Source organism: Monodon monoceros, unplaced genomic scaffold, assembly GCF_005190385.1.
Source record: "Monodon monoceros isolate NGI ecotype Baffin Bay Population unplaced genomic scaffold, NGI_Narwhal_1 Contig534_ctg1, whole genome shotgun sequence".
In the NCBI taxonomy this organism is placed as follows: Eukaryota; Metazoa; Chordata; class Mammalia; order Artiodactyla; family Monodontidae; genus Monodon; species Monodon monoceros.
In genome coordinates this window covers 844,132-850,251 of record NW_021701183.1, presented here as the reverse complement: position 1 = coordinate 850,251, position 6,120 = coordinate 844,132, and positions in this window count along the sequence as shown.

The following is a 6,120-nucleotide window of genomic DNA, read 5'->3' as shown; positions in this document are numbered from 1 at the left end:
CCCACTAAGCAGATATGAACCTATGTATGCCTAGGGGAGAAGGTAGGCGCTAAGAATTGTTGATTTACCTCCTCAGAGTTATACGTGATGTTTCATACCTATTATATACTTAAACCAGCAACTGAAGCTTTTTCTTTTTGGGAAAAGACTGCCAAGAATCAGACAGTGATTTATCAGATTAGTCAGATGAGAGGAGAATAGCCCTACTTGTACTACACGAGATAAATCAGAGTCCCTGTGTGCTAAGGTTGTTTGGCATGACCTCACAGACCAAAATATGTTTGATGAATTATAAAGAAATGGCCGGCACTGAAAAATAGTTAGAAGAAAATATTACATAGTGTAAAAGACTACACTCACTATGTAACTTCAGACAAGTTATTTAACCACTCTGTCTTATTTTCTTATGTGTATAATAAGTATGGAAACACAAACACACACAATCTAACATAGATAGCTGTCATTGGGATTAAATGAGATAACACAAATGAAGAATTTAGCAAAGTATGATGGAGTTAACATATTTTGCCATGTACATTTTTAGTTTGTTTTTCTTTTTTTAACATGGGTTTACAATTTTTTATTTAAAATAATAATGTCTTAATTAACATCCCCTGCCAAAGTGATAACTTATTTTTATATAGATCCAGAAAACAACAACAAAAACAAAATGTAGGAAAAGATAATAGAAAATGAAACAGGCTTCTTCATTTAAAAATTTAATTTTATTAAATAAAATTAAACAGCTTTATTGAGGTATAATTTATATACAAAAAAAAACCCTGGACATATTTAATGTATACAATTTGATGAGTTTGGAGATATGCATGCATCCAGAAACTGTTATCACAATCAAGGACATAAATATATCCATTATTAATATAATACATCCATGATAAGTTCCCTCCTGCTCTGCTTTTTAAAATATTACACATTTTTTATATTGTGTTGAAAACACTGAATTGTTAACTATAGTCACTTTGTGATACAGCAGATCTCTGGAACTTGTTCATTTTGCATAACTGAGACTTTGTACCTGTTCAACAACAATTTCTTATTTCCCACTCCCCCAGGCCATTTTACTCTCTCCTTCTATGAGTTTGATTATTTAGATATCCTTCATATGAGTGGAACCATGCAGTATTTTTCCTCCTGTGGCTAGTTTATTTCATTTAGCATGATGCCCTCTGAGTTCCCCTAAGTTGTCATATATTCAGGATTTCCTTCTTTATAAAGGTTGAATAATATTCCACTGTATGTATATACCAAACTTTTCCCTCCAGCTATGAGATATAATTGACATATAACATTGTGTAAGTTTAAGGTGACAGGTGATGATTTGAAAAACATAAATATTGCAGAATAATTATTAAAAGACATTAGTTAGTACATACTTTATCTCACATAATTACCATTTTTTGTTGTCATGGTAAGAACATTCAAGATCTACTCTCTTAGCAACTTTCAAGTACATAGTATCATATTATTAACTATAGTTACCATGCTCTACATTAGATCCCTAGAACTTATAAATGGAAGTCTGTACATTTTGACCAACATCTCTCTATTACCTCTAATCCCTAACCCCTGGCAACCACCATTCTACTCTCTATTTCTCTGAGTTCAGCTTTTTTAGAATCCATGTATAAGTAAGATCATACGATCTTTGTCTTCTTTCTTTGTCTGACTTATTTCACTTGGCATAATACCCTCGGGTTTATATATATTATTGTAAATGCCAGAATTTCATTCTTTTTTACAGTGAATAATATTCCAATGTAGTGTGTGTGTGTGTGTGTGTGTGTGTGTGTGTGTGTAGCAACATTTTTTCAATCCATTCATCTGTTGATGGACATTTAAGTTGTTTCCATGTTTTGGCTATTGTAAATAATGCTGCAATAAATACAGGACTGCAGATATCTCTACAAAATAGTGACTTCATTTCTGGGTAAATACCCAGAAGTGGGATCCAAAAGCCTGATCATATTGTAGTTCTATTTTTAGTTTCTTGACAAATCACCATATGGTTTTCTGTAGTGGCTATAACAAATAACAGTGTACAAGGGTACACACTTTTCTCCACATCCTTGCAAGAATTTATCTCTTGCCTTTCTGATAGTAGTCACTCAGAAAGGTTTGAGGTAACATTTAATTGTGGTTTTGATTTGCCTTTCCTTGATGATGATTAGTGACACTGAATAGATTTTTGTGCATTTGTTGGCAATTTGTATGTGCTTTTTGGAAAAAATGTTTATTCATGTATTTTGTCCATTTTTTTAAAAACTGCTTTTTTTTTAAATGGAAGTTAAGTTGATGTACAATATGTTACAAGTGTACAATACAGCAATTCCTAATTTTTAAAGGTTATATTCCATTTATAGTTATTATAAAATATTGGCTATATTCCCCATGTTGTACAATATATACTTGTAGTTTATTTTATACATAATAGTTTGTATCTCTTAATCCTCTATCCTTATATTTCCCCTCCACTCTTCCCTCTCACCACTGTAATCACTAGTTTGTTCTCTGTAACTGTGAGTCTGCTTCTTTTTTGTTATATTCACTAGTTTGTTGTATTTTTTAGATTCTACATATAAGGGATAGCATATAGTATTTGTCTTTCTCTGTCTGACTTATCTCACTTAGCATAATACCCTCCAAGTCCATCCATGTTGCTGCAAATAGCAAAATTCCATTAATTTTTATGGCTGAGTAGTATTCCATTGTGTGTGTGTGTGTGTTTGTGTATGTATACATATCACTTCTTATTTAACTGTTTGTGTATGTATACATATCACTTCTTATTTAACTATTCATCTGCTGATGGACACTTAGTCTGCATCCATATGTTGGCAACTGTATATAACATTGCTATGAACACTGGGGTGCATGTGTCTTTTCTTTTTCTTTTCCTTTATTTTTTCGTTATTTTTAGCTGCATTGGGTCTTCATTGCTGCGCGTGGGCTTTCTCTAGTTGCAGCAAGCAGGGGCTACTCTTCATCGTGGTGCACGGGCTTCTCATTGCGGTGGCTTCTCTTGTTGCAGAGCATGGGCTCTTTGTACACGAGCTTCAGTAGTTTTGGTACATGGGCTCAGTAGTTTTGGTGCACTGGCTTAGTTGCTCTACAGCATGTGAGATCTTCCTGGACAAGGGCTCGAACCCATGTCCCCTGCATTGGGAGGTGGATTCTTAACCACTGTGCCTCCAGGGAAGCCCACATGTGTCTTTTCAAATTAGAGTTTTTGTTTTTCTCATATATATACCCAGGAGTGGAATTGGTGAGTCATATAGTAGTTCTAGTTTTAGTTTTTTGAGAAACCTTCATATGGTTTTCCACATCAATTTACTTTCCCACCAAATGTGTATGAGGGTTCTCTTTTCCACATCCTCACCAACATTTGTTATTTATGTTCTTTTTGATAATAGCCATTCTAACAAGTATGGGGTGATATCTCATTGTGGTTTCGGTTTGCATTTTCTTGATGATCAGCGATGTTGAGCACGTTTTCATGTGACTGCTGACCATCTGCATTTCCTCTTTGGAAATAAATGTCCATTCAGTTCTCCTGTCCATTTTTTAATTAAGTTTTTTTAATGTTGAGTTGTATGAGCTGTTTATATATGTTGGATATTAACCCCTTATTGGTCATACCACTTGCAAATATTTTCTCTCATTCAGTAGTCTCTCTTTTCATTTGGTCGATCATTTCCTTTGCTGTGCAAAAGCTTTTAAGTTTAATTAGGTCCCATTTGTTTATTTTTGTTTTTATATCCTTTGTTTTAGGAGACAGATCAAAAAAATATTGCTACTATTTATGTCAAAAAGTGTTCTGCTTATATTTTCCTCTAGGGATTTTTTGGTTTCTGGTCTTACATTTAGGTCTTTAATCAATTTTGAGTTTATTTTTGTATATAGTATTAGAGAATGTTCTAATTTCATTCTTTTATATGCAGCTGTCCAGTTTTCCTAGCACCATTTATTGAAGAGACTGCCTTTTCTCCATTGTATATTCTTGCCTCCTTTGTCATAAATTAATTGAACTTAAGTGTGTGACTCTCTATTCTGTGCCATTGATCTATGTGTCTGTTTTTGTGCCAGTATCATACTGTATTGATTACTGTTGCTTTGTAATATAGTCTGAAGTCAGGGAGCATGATAACTCCAACTTTTCTCAAGATTGTTTTGGCTCTTCAGGCTCCTTTGTGTTTTCATAAAAACTTTTAAATTATTTTTTCTAGTTATGTGAAAAAATGCCACTGGTGTTTTGATAGGGGTTTCATTGAATCTGTAGATGGCTTGGGTAGTATTATCATTTTAACAATATTAATTCTTCTAATCCAAAAACACAGTGTATCTTTCCATCTGTTTGTGTTGTCTTCACTTTCAGTGTCTTATACTTTTCCAAATACAGGCCTTTTACCTTCTTAGGCAGGTTTATTCTTAGGTATTTTATTCTGTTTTATGTGATGATAAGTGGGATTGTTTCCTTAATTTCTCTTTCTGATAGTTCTTTGTTAGTGTATAGGAATGCAACAGATTTCTGTATATTTATTTTGTATCCTGCAAATTTAATGAATTCTTGATGAGTTCTAGTAGTTTTCTGTTCGGATTTTTGCATCTATGTTCGTCAGTGGTATTGGCCTGTAACTTATTTTCTTATGGTATCTTTGGGTTTTGGTATCAGGGTGCTGTTGGTCTCATGGAATGAGTTCAGAAGTGCTCCTTCCTCTGAAATTTTTTGGAATAGTTTGAGAAGGAGAGGTGTTAACTTTTCACTAAATATTTGGTAGAATTCACCTGTGAAGCCATCTAGTCCTGGACTTTGAGGGGTTTGTTTTGTTTGTTGAGAGTTTTAAAATTATTGATTTAATCTCATTACTGGCAATTGGTCTGTTCATATTTTCTATTTCTTCCTGGTTCAGCTTTAGAAGATTGTACATTTCTGAGAATTTGGTCACTGCTTCTAGGTTGTACATTTTATTGGCATAGAGTTGTTTGTAGTAACGCCTTATGATCCTTTGTATTTCTGTGGTGTTGGTTGTAACATCTCCTTTTTCATTTCTGATTTTATTGATTTGGGCCCTCTCCCTTTTTTCTTGATTAGTCTCACTAAAGGTTTATCAGTTTTTTTAATCCTTTCAAAGAACCATTTTTTTCTTTCATTGATCTTTTCTACTGCCTATTTCATATATTTCTGCCCTGATTTTAGGATTTCTTTTCTTCTAGTAACTTTAGGTTTTGTTTGCTCTTCTTTCTCTAGTTGCTTTAGATGTAAGTTTAAGTTGTTTAATTGAGATTTTTCCTTCTTCCTGAGGTAAGCTGGTATCACTATAAACTTCCCTCTTAGAACTGCTTTTTCTGTGTCCCATAAGTTTTGGATGGCATAATGAGCTAGAGGGAGGATCCAACAATGGTGCCTTCCCACACAGTGTCCACCTGGTCGAAATCTCCCAAGTATGACTGAAGCCAGTGTCTATGTCTCCAAGGTGAGCTGCAGCTGCTCCCTGCCTCTCTGGGAGACTCTACAAGACCCAGTAGATAGGTCTTACCCAGGCTCCTATCAAATTATTGCTTTTATCCTGGGTCCCAGTGTGTGAGAGATTTTGTGTGCACCCTTTAAGAGTAAATTCTCCATTTCCCCCATCCTATAGAACTCCCAAAATTAAGCTCCACTGGCCTTCAAAGCCAAGTACTCTGGGAGATCATCTTCCCAGTGCAGGACCCCCTAGCTGGGACTTGATTATATAGCAAGTCCATCCCTCCTACTTGTCTTGTTGTGGTTCCTTCTTTATGTCTTTACTCGTAGAAGATTTTTTTCTAGTAGGTTCCAGTCTTTTTCACTGATAGTTGTTCCTTAGGTAGTTGTGATTTTGGTGTGCTCTTGAGAAGAGATGAACTCAGGGTCTTTCTATGCCACCATATTGGCTGATCTTCCTTTGCCCAATTTTTAATCAAGTCATTTGTGGGTTTATTTTTTTCTGAAATATATGAATTTCTCTGACTCTTCCAAAATATTGAAGAAGGGGGAACACTTCCAAACTCATTTATGAAACCAGCATTTCTTTGATCCCTAAGACAGATAAGGACACTACAAGAAAAAGTATTATAGGCCAA